At 39.9% G+C, this 23,492-nt stretch overlaps 1 long non-coding RNA gene across 2 annotated transcripts in view; it reads right to left on the bottom strand.

The window, feature by feature from the left end:
• LOC116447481 overlaps positions 1 to 23,492 on the bottom strand; it is a 159,848-nt gene that overhangs the window by 7,605 nt on the left and 128,751 nt on the right. Inside the window, exons 1-3 of one of the 2 annotated variants that reach the window (XR_004241581.1) lie at positions 12,133 to 12,224; positions 6,398 to 6,576; positions 3,836 to 4,035 (exon numbers count right to left, since the gene is read on the bottom strand). This is a non-coding gene — a long non-coding RNA (uncharacterized LOC116447481). Of the gene's footprint in view, positions 1 to 3,835; positions 4,036 to 6,397; positions 6,577 to 12,132; positions 12,225 to 23,492 lie in introns of those variants that run through there. The other variant, XR_004241583.1, reaches the window with a different exon arrangement.

The raw sequence follows: 23,492 nt of genomic DNA, 5'->3' as shown, positions 1-23,492 counted from the left end.
GTATTCAGTCCACTGACTTCAAAATATGGGGAAACATAATGCAAAATTTACAAGGCAATCCATACAGTGGGTGAAAAAACAGAAAAGTAACTAAGAGAATTAAACTAGATTCAATGCTTTGACAAAAAAATTTGGGGGCATAAATGCAGACTTGAAACAAAAGGTTCTGCAAATTTGCTTCATTTTCCCTCATTTCCATATAGGGAAAAAAACCCCCCAAATATTGGAAAAGGACTGGAATGATTAACTTCTGGTAATTTAAAAAACTATTTGTGAAAAAAATTCAAAAGGAGCTTGTTCAAAAGCATTTTTCAAGTAAGGAAAAAACTTACTAAACATAGGTAAATCCTAAGCAGCCCATTTTATTTTTATCATATTTTACTTGACTGAAACTGAAGTTTTTTCAGTTTTCTGTCTTCTGAAAAACTTGCATCTTGGAACTGCCAGACAACCTGAAGATCAGTTACTTTTACACAGTGAAAGCAGCTTTGGAGCCTGGGAATAGGTTGATTAGACGTTCTAGATGAATACAAGTTGCATCAGCCGAAGCAAATAGAATATTTCTGATATATATATCAATGTACCACAATTGATGAGCCAAGTTTTCTCCAAAAGATGTGCAGGTTTCCTGATGAGTCAGAAAAGTAACAACGGTGGACTCAATGATCTTAAAGGTATTTTCCAAGCTAAATGATTCTATGATTCTAAGATTACTGGACTTTACTCTTTCATTCAATACAAATGATCCAGGTTTATTTTTGCAAGAAAGTCCAGTTCTGTGCAGCTGTGTATCACCACTGTAAAGCATTTCAGCTACCACCACAACAGCAGAAATGACACTGATTTGCTAACGCAGGTTCTTGCTTGACTAATTATTGAATAAAAAACAACCAAAAAAAAGAGGAGCTCAATTAGCCTTAGAGGTAATAGGTGCTAGCAAGACATGCAAAGACTGCCCTGGTGGCTCCCTGTAAAATAACCATCCTTTCTCCACAAGTGCAGAGATATTCAGTAAGAATTATCAGTCTTCCTCTGGAAAAGCAATGCCTTCTGGGCCTCAGTAAATGGGCTTCAGCATACAGTTGTCTAAGAACTGTAGAACGAACCACTTGTATCCCCATAAAGGAAACGTTTGCTAGCTCAGAATGCAAGATGCTTGGCAACACGTTGTTGACATGCAAGGTGTATTGTTTCTTCTTTTTCAAGCCGTATCCCATGCTGGGCTCTAATTCCTCCCACATGACTTTCTAGACCAAACCAGGGAGCTAAATTAGGAAGGGGTACTGTTTTTCTCTGCCTGCATAGTCAATGGATGAAGACACGTGGGCTGAATTATCCTCTGGAGGCGCATATCGTTTTCCAGCATCAATGGGGAGCCTTGGGTGATTAGGTACTAACTTAGGTGCCACAGTTTTATCCGTGAAGTCAGGTGGCTCAAATCCAGGAGCAACTGTGCTTCTCCTTTTGTCCTGAATTGGTGCATGCTGTTGCTACACATCACAAAACAAATAGCAAATAGTAGTAGTTTTTGTGGAAGTGATAACAGCTAGTATAAAAGCTAGTGCTTTGGATCTAAACCTAGAATACTATTATTATTACAGGAATCCAGCCTGTTTCATATGTCCTTTAACTTCACTCCTTCAACCATGCAGAGCTGCATAACTGAACATACTGTATAAGATTATTTCCACTTTTCATGGAAGCTTCACCCAGAGCTAGCCACTATTGGAAGCAGGACAGCAAATTTTCAAGGCCAACTTGCTGCTCTGGTACAGTAAATCAGTTGTTCCTACTGCAAGTAGCATACAGATTTTTTTTCAATGCATAATACAAGGAAAGGATGACTCAAGCTGAGTTTCACAGGTGAAGTTCAGATGAGTTCAGATCTATTCAAGCCCTCTCGATGTTTCCATATGCTTGACTCAAGTCCAAACATCTAATCGTCAGCTCCAAACAAAAACTTCCAATGAAGAAGCAGAGCAGGGAATTGTGAACTCTGCTTTCCAGCACTAAGGACTTGAGCACTTTTTTTAATAATCTGTCATTTGTACTTTTTCATACTAAAGGTGACAGTCTAATTCACATATGACCAACACCCATAAATCATGTTGGGGGAGGAAATATTCATAAATCCATATCAAACAGAACCCAAATTATGACAAATGACATGGCAGTCATAAAATTGCACAAGCACAACTCACCAAGTCATTAATTTCATGGCCGTGGAAAATAAACAGACACATTTTTTTCGTAGCCCTAATAAATTTTAAAAAACTCAAAGAATGGTCCATCTGCTTCGAATAATTTTTAATTTCCTATTCTGTCTCGTTCCCATTAGCTATTCCACTGAGATATTTGCTAAATTCTTTCATTTGCCTCCTCCCATCTGTATTCAATTACTCTATTCCCAAATAGAGTTAGTTTTTCTTTCTCCTAAGTGCAGTACAAAATATCCCCACCTGTACCTTAAAGCAAATGTTATGTGTGTTTTATTATCTGTTAGACTCTATGAGTCATTCTAACTCGATTGCCTGTGCTGAAAGACTTGGAGGGCAATCTGATTTTGATGTTTTCTGGCTTTGGTGAAAAACACCTGCCTGATTCTCATAGCTAATCTATTAACTTGGTAAATGCCTCAACAGATGTTCTAGAATCAGCTAGGGATCAGGGTCTGTCCTCGTGACAGCGTCCCCTTGTAAGCTTGAAATATTTAAATGTTCAGAGATCAGAGGCCAATGATGTGTTCTGGGTACAAGCTTTCACTAAATCATATTTTTTCAGTCAGTCCCTGGAGTGCATTCCACATACAATAAGTGGCTGGAGCGTTCTGACTGAGCAGGCCAACAATACAGGCCTCCTTGAACTTTGAAGGGACATGAATTTCAAGGCAGCATTGGCTTCTTTTATTGAAAAATGGAACAAATTTTAGACTGTGCTGAAGCTGTTCCCTTTTAAGCTACATGTCTTTTTTTCCAGTTCCTTTTCTTTCTTCCTAATGAAACCCATTAAGAAAATATAAGGCTTGGCTTTGAGACCTCCCTCTCCAAGGATAACTTAATGTCTCCAAGGAACCTGTTCCAAACCGTCATCCTCTGTTTGGGTCAGCACTGCTCTGCATGATTCACTTACTGTGTGCCTGTTCCTCCACTTTTTAACACTGATTTTAATCCAGGGTTGCTCCACTGACTCTAAGCCATTCCACTCTGTAACAGCCCCTGAGGCTCACAGACTGGCTGGGATCACCAGAGCAGAGCAATCCCTTGAGAAGGCTTTAGTTCTCCCATAGGAAGGGTGGGATAGATGCATGACTTCAGTGTCAAGCCCACATGAACTCCCATTTTGCAGATTAAGGCACTTTTCAGTCAAGCTAGCACCACCAGAAAAACACAAATGAGAAAAAAAGGCTCACAACACAGAAAACCCCACAACTACTGCTGGCCCCATTCTGCTATAAGAAATTTCCTCTTGACAATCAAAGTTGGACCTGAGAGCCTAAAAATGTTTATTACTTTTACAAGCTTTTATATTACTTTGCTTCTTGTAAGAAAAGCTCCAGATTGTGATAAAATGTCCAAATGTTTCAAACTAAAATGGCTGCAAGCTTCACTGCAAAAATTTTCTCAATGAGATCACATGAAAGCAGAACAAATAGAAAACAGGAGACTTTCCTCTGACCTTCACTCATCACTTGACTCTGGTCACTTCACTTACCCTCTGTTTACCTCCACTTCTTCATTTGCTAAATGGGTTTCATTAACGCAAACTTACTTCGTTGTTTTAAAGCTTAATTAGTTAATGTTTGTAAAGTGTTTTGAGATCAATACAACAGTATTACCAATGTATTCAAAATCTCATCTCTGCTGCTCTTTGCTCTTGGAGGCTTGACAAAAAGTATTTCACTGTTCCACATCTTCAACAATGCTCAGAAGCAGCTCTGTTGTTAGAGCTCTCATAGGAGTGATCAGCAGATGGAGTTGGAGGAGTGAGAAGGGAAAGACTGATTCTTACTCTTATTGCTGTTACACATGCTGCTTTCTAGAAAATAGAAAATATGAAGGGAGCGTTGATATCAAATACTTAATCATTTAAAGGAAGACACTGAAAGTACAGAGAAGTGCTTATGTGTATTTTAAAATTACTGCATTTTTCAAAAATACCCTTTTGGGAAAGCCATCAGGTTGGCCTCCAAGCCTGACAAGAGCTGAAGAAATATTCAGAATGTGAGATGAAGGAGAAGAAAGAAGAAAGGTTCACTAGAAACAGTGTTTCCAACTGAGGATATAGGCCAAAAAGCTTCATTAAGGAGGAAAAAGAGATTTTCTGCCTGTAATCAAATGTGAAAGAATTTGTCATTCTTACCTTACCTTCTAAAAATAGTTTCTTCCTTCAGTTTTCAGACTGTACCTCTGCTAAAATCAAATGTACCCACCCGTCACTGAGAGATTAAAAAAATTGAACTGGTTACTGGAACGATACAATAAAAAAGTTTGATTTGAAAGTACAATCCCTGCAATATTTCCTCTACAAATTAGGCAGACATCATAGAAACATAGAATATGCTGAGTTGGAAGGGACCCATCAGGATCATCAAGTTCAACTCCTGGGCCTGCACAGGACATCCCCAAGAGTCACACCCTGTGCCTGAGAGCATTGTCCAAACACTGCTTGAGCTCTGTCAGGGTGGTGCTGTGAGCACTTCCCTGGGGAGCTGTCCCAGTGCCCAACCACCCTCTGGGTGAAGAACCTTTTCCTGGTATCCAACATAAACCTCCCTGGCTCAGCTTCAGGCCATTTCCTTGGGTCCTGTCAGCAGAGATCAGTGCCTGTCCCTCCTCTTCCCCTCATGAGGAAGCTGTAACTGCAACGGGGTCTCCCCTCAGTCTCCTCCAGGCTGAACAGACCAAGTGACCTCAGACGCTCCTTATTCGGCTTCAGCTCCAGACACTTCACCATCCTTGTGGTCCTCCTTTGGATGCTCTCTAACAGCTCAATGTCTTTTTAATACTGCAGTGTCCCCAGGATTTGAGGTGAGGCTGCATCAGTGCAGAGCAGAGTGGGACAATCACCTCTTTTGTCCAGCTGTTGGTGCTGTGCCTATACACCCCAGATATGTTGCACTCACTCTTCACTTCTTGTCTATTTTGGTATTTTAGAAGCGGTATCACCAGAGGTAGATGTGATATGATCAGTGCATGTGGCAAATATAGATTTTTTCTTATGGCCTTGGCAACCTCGAGGCAATCTCCAGACCGAAGCAAGGTTGCATGCCTATACATCTCTTTTGCAAAGGTTAAGATTATGGTTTGGGATCCTCTCTAATCTATAGCAATTTAGAAACTTTTGTTTGTCTCCTACATATCTTTTCTTCAGTAAACATTTAAAAAGAAAGTTACCTTCCAGATTAACACAAGGAAATGAATATATTTTTGCTATCATATTCATGCAGCCCCATTGATACAAGTTTTATTTGTAGACCCTTTGGGACAAAAGAAATACACAAGTTATAAACCAAGAATAATTCAGTATGATGTTGTTATAGATGTCCACAGCAGAGGGTGCTAAGATTAAAGACGTAATATTTGGGGCAATGGGAGCAAATTTGCAGCAGGCAGAGATAGATGTTTGTTGATTAGTGGAGCAATAAAAACATTGGTTGCCTCTTCATTAATGATACCTCTGCTGTTTAGGTTGTTTTCCCTCAAATTCAGGTTTTTCATAAGAAAGGAGGTACAACATCCAGAGCAGAAAAATGATGTGTGGTTTCTTGCATCAACAGTTTTACTCAGAAATTGAATTTAGCTTACACACTAATAAAAACAAATCAGATCAAACAAACAAGCAGACTGTTCTCCTATACTTTGCCTCTTTTTTCCCCTGAAGTCTTTAATTGGTCTCAGGAAGATACATTTATCTCACGCCAAAAGCAGCCTTAAGTAAGTAAAAGAGGAAAATTCAGAAATACTTCTGCCAGTGGAACTGGCTGTTACTGCAATGAAAATGAGCTATCTGACTGATAGCTTTGTTTCTATTGTGTTTCAGTGAAAACACATCCTTGAATTTAGAGCTGTGTAATGACATTATTACATTAAACTTGTTATTTGAAAATAGACAAACAGCTCCAAAAATATCCTGCTACCAGACACATGTTTGGCTCATCTCTTCAGAGATGACTGAACATGTCATTAAGTCCCCCCTCCTTATAGCTACCAACCCACTGGTTTTCACAGACTGTTAAGCTTGCTTGTGGGGCAGAGTGAAGCAAAAAGAAGGGAAGAAACAAAAGCTCTGAAGTGTATGCCCAAAGAGTTGGAAAAATCACAAGTTGGAGAAGGGATTACCAAGTCTTTAGCTAGTGAGCCACACTGAACTCAGAACAGGAGCAAATGAAAATTTTTACCCTTTGATGCAGTGGCCTCTATCAGTAGTTGTCCATCTTTACCACACAAGGGAAGCTTCCTGGATTCTCTACTCCTTCACTCACACCAGGCTTCTCTTCCATTGAGACCAGGAGCAGCAATTGGGGTTCTCACTTTGAAACACGTTGGAAGCTGTCACCTTCAGCATCAGCTCTCTGACCTACAACACCAAAATCCATGACGAAAAAGAAACCAAACCAAAACAAAAAAAGCCGCGAAAACAACAGAAAACAAACAAAAACCCATAATCCCCCCAACTTTACAGAAATCAGCAATCCAGGGTGGTTTTCTGCTTTCCAGTTTTGACATCAGAGGAACTACTGATTTATATCAGAATGGGAAGTCACACTTGGGGAGAGAACAGATGGTTCAACAGTTCTGCTTAAAAGCACAGGATACTTGTGCTGCAGAAAGGCATGAGGGAGAAAAGAAGGCTAAAAGACAGCCTTGCAGAAAAAGCTCACATACACTGTGGCTGGAAACTTGTTGTGACTCCAGGCTTTGACCATCAAAGCAACTGAGGCAGCTCCCCACAGACACTGACTGGTTTCAGCAGGCTGAACAGGCATTGGGGTGATCAGCGTTTTGAGGCACCTGGACTTCATCACTCTGGTATAACCTAAGACCTTTGTGCCTAGAGCCCCAGTTTCCCATCTTGTTGCGAGATGATAGGAATCTGGTTACTGATGATAAGCCAAAAAGAAAAACACAGTAATGCTCAGTAGAGCATATACACAAGTCCTCATGGAAGAATTGCTGTTATGATGGGCATCATAATACTGAAATTATTTTGCCACCGTTCAATTACATGTTCTTTATTTCTTTCCCCGCCAAGTCACCACTCTCACTAGGCATGACTGCTCACTGAAGAGTGAAGACAAGTAGTAAATAAAAAGCAATGAAAGCTGTTTTACATCTCTTTTCATCCCCTCTACGCAGCTCTCTCAACCTTAAAATTTAGGGGAATAAAAACCAAGTTTTCTATGCAGACAATGAAAAGTATATGCATTGAATGTCAATTCTATAGGAAAGAAAAGAAGAGACTGAAAGAAAGAAACCCATAAAAGGAAATGCACCACATTCTTCCACCCTCTACCCCAACAAATCCAATTAAACTTGCCAAGACACACACACATGCCGTCAATCATTCCAGATCCTATCCACCCTATCAATATTTCAGCAGCATTTCACTCTCTTACTTTCCAGGACTATGCACACTCCACACAGCATGCACTCATTGTTCCCCATTCTCCTTCCTTGTCCCTCTTAATCAGTCACAACAAGTCACATTCATTCCTTTCCTGCACCTTATGCTACACCAAACTAGCAGGTTAGCTGGCACAGCAGAGCTTCTTTGTGCTCCATTGATGCTTTGGGGCTTGGCTGGTTGGCGGGGGGGGGGTTGTTGTTTGTGGTTTGTTGGTTTTGGTTTTTTAAAGGGTGAAAGGCAGGATGCAAAATATGGCTGTTTATAGACAAAAGGACACTGACACAGAGGAATTGTGTTCATGCTTATAATGCAATTTTGCTTATTGTGAAATACTGCTATCCTATTGTAGTGGCCTCTTTTTAATGAGCACAAGCTCATTTTAATGAGTCTACAATGAATGGACTCAAAATTTCTGGTAGCAAGAGATCCAAAAGTTCTCCAGAGACTTTACATATCTGACATGGGCATTCTCAAAGCCTGCCTAGACACACAACCATTATCAAAATAACTTCAGTAATTTGAATTTATGTTCTTATGCAAGCTGTTCTGGTTCAGAATAGAACTCAATCTCCTTTACGGGAAGGGGAGATGCTTGATGGTTTTTTATTCTATCTTGTGCACTCTCAGGGCTATCCTTGAGGATGGACATACACGGTAACTCATTTTCAAAGATAAGGATTATTTTGGGTGTACTAGAAAGATCACAGTTGTACCTTGTGCCAGTGTCACAGGTCAATCGACTTTCTCTTCAAATTCTCACTTGATATCACCATGAGAAACAGGGAAACCTAACATGATGGAGGATTTTACCAACTGTTGGGCTGTCTTTACTGACATTACAGGTAGTGACCTAAAGTGGCTCCAAAAGTATGGCTGGGCTTTCAGGCAGGCAGTAGCTATTCAAGCAGAGAAATCTGTCTATAAAAATTTTATTCTTTTCCAGCGTTCCCATGTCCTGAACTGCTTCAGTACTGAGTAGATTCCAAGCTTAAAGCTGTGTTCCTTCTGTGAGCTGCTATTCCATCCCCAGTATGTTTTTCTTCATTTTTTGAAAGGCTTAAAGAGCTGATATTGCAGCCTCATAGAAGAGGGCTGGAGCACAAAAATGAAATGGCACCAAAATACACTGGTGACCACTGTATGTGCTGGCACAGCCACCAGACAGCAAAGACAAGTCTTGCAACTTGATATATTTGGCTCTGAATATATATGATACATATGATCAGTCTGTACTCTTCCTCAAATCCAAACAGAAATGGCCAAAGGTTAAAACTTCTCTTTCTTTTGCAAGGAAGATTTTTTGTTTTCTAGAATCACAGCCTTCCACCTGCTGAGCTCTAATTTCTGGGTCTAAAAATGCTCTTCGAAGTCCCACCTTCAGTTCTCAAATACACTCCTAAAAATTGTCTCTCTGTATGACCAGGTATTGGTATTTCTGTATGAAATTTTAACCTGTTGCTGCACAAAATGTGAATTAGAATAAGATTATAAAGCTTCCTTGTTACCAGTAAAAAATACTCAGAGATAAAAGACTCATGGTTTCACTGCAACTTTTACACAGAATGAATTTAAACATTAACTTTGCAGCTTCAGTTTTATTTAAACATCAGGGAATACTGAGTTGCCAATAGCAGGAGAGAGGTCATCTGGATAGCATAACTTCATCTCCTATCCTGGAGAGAACTGACAAGTACACTCCCTTGGAGGATGCTGTTCTGCTTTCTCATGCTGAGGCATAGAATGCAGTCCTCTGGGGCCCACGGGAAAAGCCGCTTGAAAGTTTCATGCCTTGAAAGTGCAGGCAAGGCCAACTGCATGTGGAGGACTACGGCTTCCTCCAGCAGACACCCTGCACATCATTTGAGAGTGGTCTGAGATTAAGAGGACCTGAGTAAATAGAGGCTAGTTATTCAGACAGTTCACTTCCTCTTTTCAGCAGTCTCTCTGGAGATCGCTTTGGAGAACCCCACCCATCATCTAAGAGGGAGTTTCAGAGCTCCTTTGAAGAAATACTTCCTAAAAACATGAAGGGAGCTGTGTAAACTTGGATCCAGGGTAAAAAAGTAAAAACCTCACTCTGCACAGTTACAACTTTAATATAGTCCTCAATGTTTTGAAAATAGGCTTCCCTGAAGTTGCTGTCCAGAAACTCTTTCTTCTCTGACCCTCTTAGTGTTTTCCACTTTTTAACTCTGAGAAACTTTCTTGCATAAGGCAGAAATCCAGACTTTGAGGGGATAAAAGAAGAAAAAGGGAAAAAGAGGAAACCTGGTGATCGTTGCTCCCTTGGGCAATTATCTGTCTTGTAAATAATTAGTGTTTACTCATATTTGTAACATGGTTATCTACCAAACACAAACACTGCTTGCTGCAAATAGCTCAGCTAGGAAGAACAAAAGCCAAAAAACTTCTGAATGAGTCAGCAATCAGAATTGACTGTATAGCACCTGGAGAATATTGACTGCAGTGTGACCTGTTTCCTGTATTTGGTGAGTAATATGTGATTTCCACATAAATTGGAAAATGACTTTATGACTGAAAAAAAATCACAGTTGTGCACACATGCAGTCTGAATGCCAACTACTTATCTCTGGTAACATGAACTCAGCTGACTTGGGGATTGCCTGGAGGCCTCCAGGGCACTAGCAAACACAGCATCAAATGACTCCAGCAAAGCCTTTTCGGAGAATTGTTTGACATAGAAGGATGCTGTGAGTCACCCTGGGTTTATGTGCAGTGTTTGTGGGAAGCCAGTGCAAAAAAAGAGCTGAGGAGCATTCAGGAATGTAGCTGGCAAGGTGATGACATGTGATTCTAATAAGGAAATCACGGTTTTTCTCAGCCCTGGTTTTGGTAAGGGGTCACTTGCTGCAATGTGTGGAATTTCTTTAGAGTGCTGCATCTTGCACCCTGTTCTTGAGAACACAGTGGGCAAAGCTCCCAGGGTATGATTGATTAAAATAGCTACCACATGTTTATCTGTGTATTTATCTGATGGTGGAAACCGTGTGTACACACACAGCAATTCTGACCTTAATTTACAACCAGGTCACATGTTTTCTACTGCACTAGTGATGTTATGAGGTAAAAATCACAGCTGAATGGAGTAAAGCTCCCTCTGTTTACACTGGAAAGGAAAATGAGTTCTGAATTACTCAGCAGGCCAGATTTGCCTGTGAGGGACTCTTGCATTCTAATATTTGTTATAATGTCTGCTCATGGAATGTGGAGAGAGTAAGGCAATCACAAGTGGGTGCCTAAAGCCAGCACTCTCAACAGAGAGCAAATAAAGCTTGCCAACGGGAGTTCAGAGGAGCCTCTATCTTTTGACTTCCCATCCCTCTTCGCAATTTAGAAATATATCTTCCCAGACCCTGACCTTGGTAATTTGCATTTAAAACTTACAGCCTTGAATATATGAGGCTTGGAATTACAATCTCACTTTTCAGAAATGAGGAAGGGCTAAGACCTGTGGTCTTTGCTAACACATCCTAAAGAGTGTGTGCTCTGTTTTAATCCATCAGCCTGGGTTTTAGGTTCTACAAATGGAACGGGTCTTCTGAGAGAGCCTGTTGGTGAGAGCCCAGTGAATGTGCACTTGAGCACTTAATCTGTGAGTCTGGGTGGTCTTAGATTAAAGCAAGGCCTGGAATGGGTCAGCAATCTCAACATCTAGCAGAATTTTTGGTCATTTGACAACATTAACATCAATGTTGTCATGCAAAATTTTATGTGTCTTCAGTGCTGCGTGACAGCCAAATGGGTTTTTGACAATCTAAACAGTTTGTCACTTAGACCACTCGGTGTAATGGCCTTGTCCTCCAGTCAATTCACCTTACCCAATGAGCCTTGGAAGCTATCATCCTTTCTATGCCTCTGCACTTTCTTATACACTTCCCTTTAAACCAGTCTGTCACTGGAAATGCCGTTTGGAAGCTTTGATCTCAACTGACATCACTACTAGGTAGACACTTCATGTGTTCCTCATTCAAAAAGAGAGAAGGATCCTCCCACAGATTTATTCTGGTTGTTTTGCCTGCTCCATCACACCACTCAATACCTGAAACCCCATCCTCAATTGCACAATTTAGAGCAGTCAGAATATGAGCAACACCTGCATGTTTTATGGAGAAGCAGCTAGCCTCCCCTTACTGCTAATGGACTTTGAGTGAATGGGGCAATGTATTCCCAGTTATTCAATCAAATTGAAAATTATTGCTAACACAGCACCTGGACAAGCTGCCATTTTTCAAATGAACAAAACCACACAGTGAATGAACCATTCTCTCCCTTCCTTCAATTTTCTGACACTGTTGTTACATATTAGGTGCAGTTAGCAGAATGTGTTTCCTGGTAAATCATGATCTAGGATTCATATTTGAAGAAGATAATAATTTCAGACTTGAACCTAACTCTGTATTTTCCCTGCAGGTGTGTATGGGGACATGGAACGGGATTGAAATTCTTCATTCAAAAGATGGCAGCCAGATGCAGTCTGTGTCTGACCTTTGCATTAGGTGGGTATTCAGATCTAAAGCGTAGTTTCAGGGCTGTCTCTGGCTGGCTCCCTTCCACAGGTCAACTGATTTTTCAAGAAGGTGCTCTGGAAAAGATTAATTTAAATTAATCTTTTAATTAGTTTTTAAATTAATTCAAGTTAAACTGTGTTGCTACTATCATGTTATGAAAGACATCTAGAGAAAAGACCTCCAAATGAGGGACATATCCATCAGCCAAGAGGCTGATATGACTAGTACCAGTCTCTAGCACAATGCTTTCTGTCAGATTCACAGTTTAATGGTTTGTCTTACTTAAAAACACACAACCCTCCTAGCCACCCCACACCAATCCAAACACTGAATTATTTGGAAAGACCTAGGCTGGGATGATGCCTGCATCTTTAATGTATCATCTATATGCAGCATATAAAAATATGTATTTCTTAGAGACACATGTTATGTTATGCTATTATTTGAATGCACACACACAGTTTCCTGTGACAAAAGATGGCAAAGTAAGATCCAGTAAAGGAATCAACACAAACAAGGAAACAGAGATAAACACAGACTCACCAAGCAACTAGATGCAACAGTAAAGCAGCCAACAGTCCTTAAGTCACTGCTTCAGGCTAAATTCATCCCAAGCATTCAGGACATTTGTTCCAATCTTTTCATGCAGACCTCCTGAGTAAACTGCAGCAGTACTCTTCCATTAGCAAGACAAACAAGTCATATTATGGGAAATTCTATAACCTTCTAACTCCTCCCCAAAATGTCTATTGACAAGGACAAGGCTGTTGAACTCTGAAAGTCTGCTGAAAGTTCCTTGCAAAAGACTATGGGATTGCCCTTGACAGAAAGGAGGAGAACAAGCTCTCACAGATGAGATTTGAAGGCCAACAGGCTGATGGTCCTTGAACAACCCACACTTGAGCTTTAGGTGCAGTTTAAATGCCAATAGAGGCTACGGCTTGAATCAGGCAGCACAGCTGAGATTTGGCACACAAGCCCTGTATCCACACAGAGGGTGTGAATTGCTGTGAGGGCTATAAATGGAGGCTCTGCTCCACTAGATCTGATCCAAGGGCTGTGTCTGGGGCTGTGCTGTGCAGGCACAAACCCTTTGGGGGCTGCAGAGACTCTTTTACAGGCAAGTAGAGAATACGTTCAACTCTACTTGTTCAAGTTGCACCTAGACAATCAACAGAGTCCTACACAGATTGATTTGAGTGAGCTTTTCTTCTTCCCCTAAACAATTCACCTTCTTGGCCATAAAATATCAATTTAAAAATGGTTAAAAAAATCATGCTAATAAGAAAAAAACCTTGGGGTCCGTCTGCATTTTACATTTCAGACAATCCCAACTCCACAACCTCTAGATACCAAACCAGCTTGGTAGTAATCATTTGTTTCAGCAATTATGCAAAGATGTACAGGACATCAAGTGCTGGGATTTATCACAGAGGAAAAGGTTTAAGGCTCTCCTGAATTTAAAAAAAACCCCAAATCTCAGTTTCCAAAACAGTATCATGTTACCAGGCTGTAACAATAACAGTTTTTACTGTTGGGTGAATCAGCCTTTCAGATTTATAATTTATTATAACAACAGCATGAAAAGCCAAGCTGTGTATGAAACAGAGCTAAATTTAGATCAAAAACAAAGGGTGCCCCACAGAGCAAAGGGTCAGCTGAAACACACATTGGATGCCTATGGAGAGGTAGAGCAATCTTTTGATCAAGAAAAAGGAGCAAGACTCAGGGGAGATGGGCTCCAATTCCAGCGTATTTCCTATAGGACACTGAAAAAATTATCTCCCTCCTTTCTATCTTTATTTCCTCAGTGGTGTCACAGGTTGGCTTGGGAAGACAGTAAGATCCTGAAATGATGGACAGTATTTGAAGAGCAAGGAACTGCTCTTTTCAACAGTTGCAAATGAGCCCAACTCCAGATGGTTCTCACACACACATTGCTTCATTTCATAAGTGAGATTTTAAATATGATCGTCATAGACCAAGAACATTAATTAAATGTACTGAAGACAACGACACTTTTTTCTGAGTTAAAACATGCAGAGTCTGGACCTGTCTCTGGACACAGTGAGCAGGTCTCAGAGTTCTCATTTCAGCAGTTTACTCATATATGAGTGAGTAAACTCAATGTGAGCTGTTAGTTTAGTTAACACTTCATGCATTTTATGTAATCAAAAATATTTTAGCTGATAGTTTCAAATTCCAAATGAAGCTACAAATTTCAGGTATAAAATGTGATTTTTACAACTTTTCATGATATTTAGATGCTTGCATTTGGTTTACAATTTTCTTCTTACAATTTAAATATGAATCCCTTTACAAAGCATGGCCTGAGCAGAATCTCTCTTAATGCTGGGGTTTTTTTTTTAACTTGTGAGAGATAAAGAAATGATCAGTTTACCATGTCAGAACCACATTTGTGTAGTTTTGTGCATGAGGGCAGTGCCAGCTGTGGAACTGGCTTAATAATAAATTTTTACACAATTAAAATAATTTTTCAACAATTTCCTGGCAAAGAGGTAGAGGGGAAGGGAAGGGTATTCAAATTCAAAATCTCTGCCAGACCACAACATATAATTTGTTTGTGTCCTGGGTTGCAGTGTATTCTATTGGCATCCTCATGAGCTGTTGAAATCAGGTGGGGCAGTGTTTCCTTGCCTCCTCCCCCCGGACTCTCTTTCTGTTAATGGCCGATCAATGCCCTGCCACATGACTCAGAGATAACTCCCTCTGGACTATCTTGTGTTAATAGGCCCATCAGTGCCCTGCCGTATGACTCATCATCCCATTGTGAGATGCTCCACCCAGAGGGAGGAACCAAGCATTCCATCCTGGATATAATCTGAGACTCTGAACACCAGAGACAACATTTCCACTGGATTCCCAGAGGACAGGAGCTACACAGCCACCACTGGACCTTCTGAGGAAGAGCAGACCCTCCTACAGGACCACAGCTTCAACAGAACCACATCCACCACTTCAGGAGGACTGCAGCCACCATTTTATTGGACTGCTACCACCACCCTAACAGGGTGTCAGGTTGTATCCTGACTCTGTCAGTTTAACCCAGTGTTTTCTGCCTTTATTTTTTTTTTAAATTGGTATTCTGACTTGGTGCCTCCCACTGGGTTGTTTTCAAACTAGTACATTTGCCTGTTCTGAAAGACCTATATATTAATTAGGACTGTTCCTTACTCGCAAGTGAAATCAGTGCATGAGAAAGTCATAACCTTCATACTTAAGTACCTCAGCCTTGAGGCGCGCAGAATGCTCCAAAACAGAGGACACCAAAGATGCCCATCACATTTCCTAAATACTTAGATAAAGTATATTAATAGAGATGATGGACTATGTAGCATCACACTTTTCTTAGTTAGGGATGAATGGTTGCAATTTTGTTTTAAAAAATGTATTTTTACTTCTCTGCCAAGAGCAAGGAAAACACATGAAGCTTTTAAAAGAACACAAAATGCTGAGGGGATCAGGTATATTTCATATTATTTGTTTTTTTAAGAACACACCACACATGTCTCCATCCTGGGACAAAAGCAGATTCACACAGTGTATGGGCAACCTCCTCTTCCAGAAGTCACTGCAGATATACATAATGCTCACTTCTTGGGATGTGGTTATATCCTTACAGTAGTCTTCAACAAACCACTGAACAAAGTCTTTGTCAAGTCCTTTAGGACTTCTCCGCAATATAAAGCAACATAGTTTTTTAACTTTAGATAAGAATGTACTGACACAGTCATAAAATTTTCAAACCACAGAAGAAACTCCATCATGAGAAAACACTTAGCACTAACACGCCCTTCTATTCCAAGGGTACTATCTTTGTGACATATGGGTAACATGGGGAGGTCTGACTATTACTTTGAAAAGAAATTCAAAATGTAGAGGCTGCTATAAAAGGAAAAAGTCAAAATTTCTACAGCAACATTGACTCTTGACTGTGACATGTCCTGGGTAATTTTAGCCAGACAACAGAAATTCCATCTGAACAAACTTTCGTAGAAGAAGGAACTTCAGAATTCTCCAAATTATGAAAAAGTTCGGTTTCTCATCCTTAACAGTGCTTTATAAACAGAGGAATGGAGAAAGATAAGAGTGCTGCCAGATGGCAGTGAAAGGGTTAGTTGTTTTGAACATGGTATGTGGTCAGATGCTACCTATTCATCCCCAGCATGAATTACCTCACCAGGTCTGTGATGTAAACACGTGTAGTTGCTAAGCAATTTCCAGTCACAAGGCCTCCTGTAATCCATACCATTTGCTATTTTACTAGAGATGTGCCCTGGTCAGTTTGCTAAAATGACACCTATGGTCCCACATTGGGTAATAAAACTCATATTTACCAGTAGGGCTGGTGGGTCTTGTAACATAAATTGTTAGAATCCTTCCTCTATAAATAAATGAACAAATATATAGATGAGTTAGTCTATTCTGTCTACAACAGGTCTTAATATCTTCTCTTCTTCACCCTGCCATAAGTCCACCCAGCACTGAGGCATGCACCTAGGGTCTCTGTTGTACATGACAGCTTTTAATGCTGTAAAGAACATTATTTCTGAAGGAGGAGGGAAGGAGAAAAGGCTGATCTTCCTTCTTGCAAAGAAAGGTTTGGAAAGTTAATCAATTTACTAGGGCTGAACAGATCATGCAGAAAGGCTCCTTGCATATGTATAAATTCTCGGATTTATTCTTGGCTTTAAGCAATCAGTACTGTTTGACATAAACCTCAGCAGCCAGAATTCTGTGTTCTGGTGCAAAATGGAGTGATCATCCTAAACAGAAATGGTTCAAGTCTGGGAAAAAGAACAGAAAAATATAGTTTCCTAAGATACTCAAGGATACTCAGATCACCTCTGCAAGCTTGCAGGCTTACAGGATGCTTGAACTCTGCACTCCTGCTCAGGTGACATCAGAGGACTATGCTAAAGCAAAACAAGCTCGTCTTTCAAAGCCATGTAGTTCATTCAGTGCAAATGTTAAAAATCACGAATAGAAACGGTACTGAGGCTGATTCCTCCTCCCATCTTCGTTATCCTTAACTGCCATTGCAATAGCAAATTCAAGTGGGAACTCTGGATATCTGTGCCCTAAGCAGTACTCAGGAACCAAGTGGATTTGAAGGTCAAAAAACACCCCAACAATGAAGAGATGCATGGTATAAAAATAACCATTGGAAGCTGAAAACATTTCTCTCTTAGGTCCTGGTTCTGCAACTCCACCATTGAATCTCATGATCAGTAAGAATCACTATTCACAGAAGACTCACCCAGTGAGATTAATGCCTGTGCAGGAACCTGAGTGGGCTGAATGTCACTTAAAAATTGTTTGTGATGGACTGTGAAAGCTAATACCTAAGATAATCTTACTGGTAGTGTGTCAAGTCCTGCCCTTAAACATCTAGCCTATGTGCAGTTCAACTCAATGCAAACTGCAGGCGATCTCTCTCTTCCTAACACACTTTCCAAAGAATTAGGCCCAGCCCACATAACATATAGAGAGGAAGAACATTTTTCGTACTTTAGAGATTTCCTTTTCCTCCTAAAATGAACAAACTACTGTTACAATAAGTGTTTTAAATGGTAATGCCCAGCCGCAGGCTGCACACCAAGAGTGTTTATTTTAATTTCTTTAGGACATAGTGAATTTGATAAACACCTTCAGAACATGTTATGGAGTCATTCCTCTTAATCTAAAATGTGAAAAACAAGCATCATTCAACATAAAATACATGTGATATGGCATGAAGCAGAATAATAGGTCTAGCACATATGGTATTGTGAGAAGTGATTTTCTGTGACAGCCAAGTATGACAATGAACAGAAGACAAATGAATTTCCTGCACTACGTCCATAGGGGTTGCCTGTCCTGCAAGGACTTATATAGAACAAACTGACAAGATCACCTGGAATTACCTAATCTGACTGGCATTATATGTGACAGATAAAACATCTGTGCAGAGAAAATAAAATGTACTTATCCATGACTGAGATACTGACCAAAACCAGATCAAACAGTGGGAAACATTCCTCAAAACAATTTTAACAAGTCTTGTGAAGAGGTCTCAAACAATTTATGGTAATGCAGAGACACGGAACTCAGCACACTTTCAGTTCTAATGACAAGCATGCCACAGTTAATTTAAATGTTCTAGTTGTGTAATGTGTAGAGAAAGGACTGGTGTGTAATTTAGAAACTAAAATCATCTGGAAGAGAAATAGGTGAAATAGGAATAATTCAGAATAGTATCTGTCAAGGAAAAAAATATCCATTGTTGATCTATCCGAGAGAAAGGTACTTTAAGCATCATTGTCATGTTCTCTTTGTCCGAGAACGAAGTTTCTATCAATGGATTTTAAAATGCTGCTTTAAATCTGGAAACAAATTGCCCTCTAGAAAACCAAACATTATTGATTTCAGTACCTAGTGGTTGCAAACAGCAGAAACGTAGCAAGTATACACAAAGCAGAAAATCTGAATTTTGAAAGGAGTTTCTCAGTGAGATTCCACTGACACATTTATTATTGTTAGTAAAACTTCCCAGACTAACCCAAAAGTCTGGGAAAGTATACAAATTTCCCAAAGTATACAAATTATCTCCTTCTCTTTAAGAATTTGTTGCCTGTACCTTAAAATGGTATGTGAGGTTGCTTCAATTTTGGTGACAGAAGAGCAGAAATTTTTAAGTTATGCATACAGATTTAGAGGGAGAGAGAGGACAGAGCAGTGCACAGGGAATGGGCTGGGTGGAAAGCATTGAGAGTCTAGATGGAGGATTGCTGTGGTAATAAGGGTGACATGGTAGTTGAAGGGAAGGTGCTCCAATTAGGGTGTGGGTGTGACAGCATCAGGGTGATGAGAGGAAAATTACCAGAGATGCTTGAAATGAACTGGAAGGGAGAAGCCAGTCAGTCAGAACAATGCTCATTATACAGGTGTCATAGGCACAAGGACTCTGTTTTTCTAGCTGGATACAGCAGGCACAGCATTCAGGCAGCTTAAAAATGCAACTTCCACAGGAGGCTGCATGGGAAGGCAGGGGCCCACATAGTCACAAGTTGTATGCACCCACTTCAACTGCAAGGCCAGGAACCTGCTGAGGGAACCACAAACCACGGTTCTGTCTACTGTGGAATCATTATAGATTGGGAGATAGCATGATTGCAGTGATACTCAGACATGTCCTCCATTTGCCTCAAAAATCAGATATGAGTAATTTAATCAGAATCTGCTATCATGAAACTGGCAACTCACTTCTTGTTAAAAATATCAACACTAATAATGCCCTATTCTTGCCTTAGGCCACACCGTGAAGCTTTTCCTCTTGGTGAACTAGTACCTTCAGCAGGATCATCAGGTACAACTCAGCTGTCAAGCGTATGTCCTTTAACCGGGACCTTCTTCAGGCAGCACGCCTCCTTTCATCCACAAGCATGGTACAGCCCCACAGAAATACAGACCAAAGACCTCTAACTGTGGATCATCAACTTCTCATGAGATACAGCTGTTCCAGGGGTTCCTCACTGCAACAGGCCACAGGGATTTTTTCAAATGCTCATCACCTTACAGCCTAATAAGACATTTCCAACAGGCAAGTCTACCTGACAGAACTCCGTGTGGTTTTTTGGACTACTTACACTCATTCCCAGAAATAACCCCAGCTAGAGCTGGCAAGATGCAGCTAAATCAACTTACAAGAGAGTAAACCTAAAACTGCATTGGCTATGCAAAAAAATCTCCCTGGGATACAGCACTACTGCTTCAACACAAGTTTTATATGCCACATATAATAAATGGAAGAGACCAGTCTCTGGAGAGGGCAATTTACAAGAGGTGTGTCATAAAGATGCTTTGATTTTCCCCTCTGGAAAAATTTCTGTCTCTCCATTCTCTACAAGGAGCCTGGGTAGGCCAGGCAACAAAAGCACAACAGCAGACTCTCTCCACAGAGAGAGGTACCAGAAAAATCATCATGAGTATTTTCCCAGAGAGGGTAGTCTCAGGAGGCAGACCAAAATCTGAACAATAATTATGCTTAACTTTCTCCAATAATTTCCATGAAAATTTTTAACAGCCAAAGAAAGTAGACAAAAGAGTTTGTACATTGAACTACTTCTGTAAATAACACGCAGACAGAGGAGGGAACCTGGATTAAATTATTAGGAACAATGAAAATTCTTTGGGGGTAAATCTGAAAGGAAAATGTATGCTGTGTTCCACTTGGGAGAATCTGTTTCATGTCATGTATGGCATGAATTTGCCAGGGCACTGCTTTACTTTTGTAACAAAATACTTTGTGAATATTCTGGTCTCCAAAGGCAGACGTGAGGAGGAACTAGGAATCCTTCAGTTCAGAGCTTAACCCATCTGATCAAACCCATGCACTTCTCTTCAACAGGAGAAAAGCATTGTTGCTGTGTTGTCTCAGACCCTGTACATCCACCCTAATATTCTTCCTGTTTCATCTTTCCCTGTATTTTTAGTCTGGATGGATCATTCTCTTGTACTTGAAGATTCACACACTCTCATGGAACTGTTTTATTTCACCCCTCGCTCAGCAAGCCATGCAACAAAAGCCAGAGAAGAAGAGCAAGCTCTGTGTACTGTCAGTGCTACATACTTCTGACTATTATTTCCGGCTGACAGCTTTAGTTTTATCCAAGGATTATTCAGTTTGGGAATAATAGGAGATTTACATGCTTGCACACAGGTCAAATTACAGTCAGAAAGCACATGTGTTGCAATTTCTTCACCTGCAGATTATTCCTGGTGACTGTTATTTTAAAGCTTCCCTAACTGGCAATGGCAGAAATTGTTGTTCGAATCCTGTTTGCAGATGAATGCTGATGTCCTCCTGGTGTTCCAGCAGGACATTGCTTTGATATTGAATTATAAATTGTTTCAAATAATACCAGATTTGCTTTTCTAAATAGTAATTCTTCAAATGGCTGAATAGATCACTCAAAGTCAAACTTACTGGAAATTTTTTCCAAGTAGCTATTTCTTCAACCAAGCATATTACCACATCATTTTGAGTTTTATATCATCTCAAGCAAATTAACATCAACTATAATGCCTTTTCTCTGATCACAGGAACAAGTGCAAAAGTTTTATCATTATTCGTGGTATTTCTAAAGGTTTCAGTAATCATTTGGAGATATTAAAAAGGAAATAAACAGAGAGCTATGCTGACTTTTCCTCACTCTAAAAAAAAAAAAAAAGTAAAATAAAAACAATGTGAATTTCACTGCCTGTCCTGTAACAAAGCAGGGAAAGAAATGACAGTTTTGCAGCTTCTGAGGAGTTACTGCAATTGACTGAAATACAACTGTGAATTCTGGATATAAATGATGAGAAGAAAATGTAGAAAAAACCCACTACTTTACTGATGGAGTTATTCATTTTTAATGATGACGTACACACAGGCAGGCTAAGGAGGCTTACTGGCACCTAATTTAATTTTCAAGTTTATCTAAATTTTCTAGAACCACATAGTACTACCCAGACATGAAAGTAGGCAAAGGATTCTCCATCACTTTTTGGGTTTTTGTGATTAAGTATCTCCTCAAAAATACTCACAGTCGAATGTTCAAACCTAGTACCCAAAACAAGACTCTGAAGCTTGGGTGACACAGGGTTTAAAATTAAATTAGTAAATGGTCTTTTCCATCTCCTTAATATCTAGCAGTAGATGTCTGGGTAGGGGAGAGAAAATTGATTATAATCTCAGAACAGGGCTCCTAAATGCACTCACCAGAAGCATCAGGATATCAGGCACTCCAGCTCCACCAGCTGCACACCAGCAGGGCACAACCCCTCAGCTCATTCAGGACGTTGCCACTTGTTCTTCCTGAGCAAAGAACTTTTGCTGCAGCACAAAGGTAGGCCTAACCTCTGGAACCCTTCCCTCAGCTCTTAACCTCATATGAGGCTTCCTAGGGATGGAGGATGCACACCGAGGAACATCTTTGGAACAGGAGATTTAAGAGAGAGGCCTATTCAGTGACCATAATAGATCAGATGGCTTTTTTGTTTGCTTGATTTTAACAAAGAAGAGCTCCATCATAAATCTTCACTTCAAATTTGATTGCTTTATAATATATCATACTGTGATGTAACTGGCATTCGCACTTGGCTCCTATTAGGTGACACCATATGGTACAATTAGAAGTGGAGACAGAGAGTGACATCTAAATAAGTTAAACTTCATTCATCAATGATTAAACCATCCTCATTCCCCTGCATGCATTCAAGATCCTAATTTAACTTCTGAAGAAATTGCCATTCGATTGTGCATATATATTTTGCATTTTTGAAACTCTAGATCACTCAGCTGAATGTCTCTTAGAGTTCCTGAAAGTTATTTGCTTTCTTATTAAGATGGTTTCACAGTCTATTGCAGGGCCATCCAGATGGGGAAGCTGTGCAGAGTTTCCAAACCCTCACATTCACAGAGCATGTGAGGCTCTTTGACACATTGCCTGCCTCCCACTGGGAGATCTACACAATGGTATTCAACTTTGTCTTGTGGTACCCACGTTGTAGCTATAGCACAAAATAAATCTGCAGGTTATCAATAAAGGATTTTTAATTGGCAAGCCTGTTTTATTTATTCATGGGAAGATAAGTGAATCTTAGAATACCTTCTTTCCCAGAAGGTTAGGGGGTTGCACACAACTCACAAATCTTTCTTGGTAATCCTTTAGTTGAACCAGAAATTATATTATGCTTTTGTTCTTTCATGCCTAAAACTGACCAAGCAGGCAATGATTTATTAAGCAAGAGTCTTGAGTCTCCTGCCACACAACCCACTTAGTCACAGTAAGGGCTATGAAACAGATCATGCATTCTAAGATAGGCTATAATTTGTGTTAAAGAAACTTGTCTGTTTTAATCACCAAATTTAATTTGCAAAGCCCTATAAAAGGTTATGAAGTAAAAAGGAACAAAGAGCTAAACTTTAGGTTGGAATGTTATGTGTTACATACACTGAGTAGGAAATGAAAAAAAATGAATTTGGAATGGACCCAAAAGATAAAAATCAAATGGCTTCAAATAATTAAATGTAGGATACTTAGGATGCAAAACTGTAGATTGGAAGTATCTGTTTACAAATAATCAGAGGTAAAGCAATCATATATATTTCACTTCCTAAGTAAAAGATTGAAATTGGAGTCCACTTACAAAAAAGTGGAGAGGCTTTTCTTCAAGGACTGAGTCAGGGTTTCACACAAAGTACCATGCATTTTTAGATGCTGATTAAGAACATCTTATATTTGAATTTTAGTATCACTGATTTCAACTTGTATTCAAGGCTAGATGCAT

Source organism: Corvus moneduloides, chromosome 8 (assembly GCF_009650955.1).
Source record: "Corvus moneduloides isolate bCorMon1 chromosome 8, bCorMon1.pri, whole genome shotgun sequence".
In the NCBI taxonomy this organism is placed as follows: domain Eukaryota; kingdom Metazoa; phylum Chordata; class Aves; order Passeriformes; family Corvidae; genus Corvus; species Corvus moneduloides.
The sequence above is the reverse complement of the archived record's forward strand: the minus strand, read 5'-3'. Positions and strand labels throughout refer to the sequence as shown.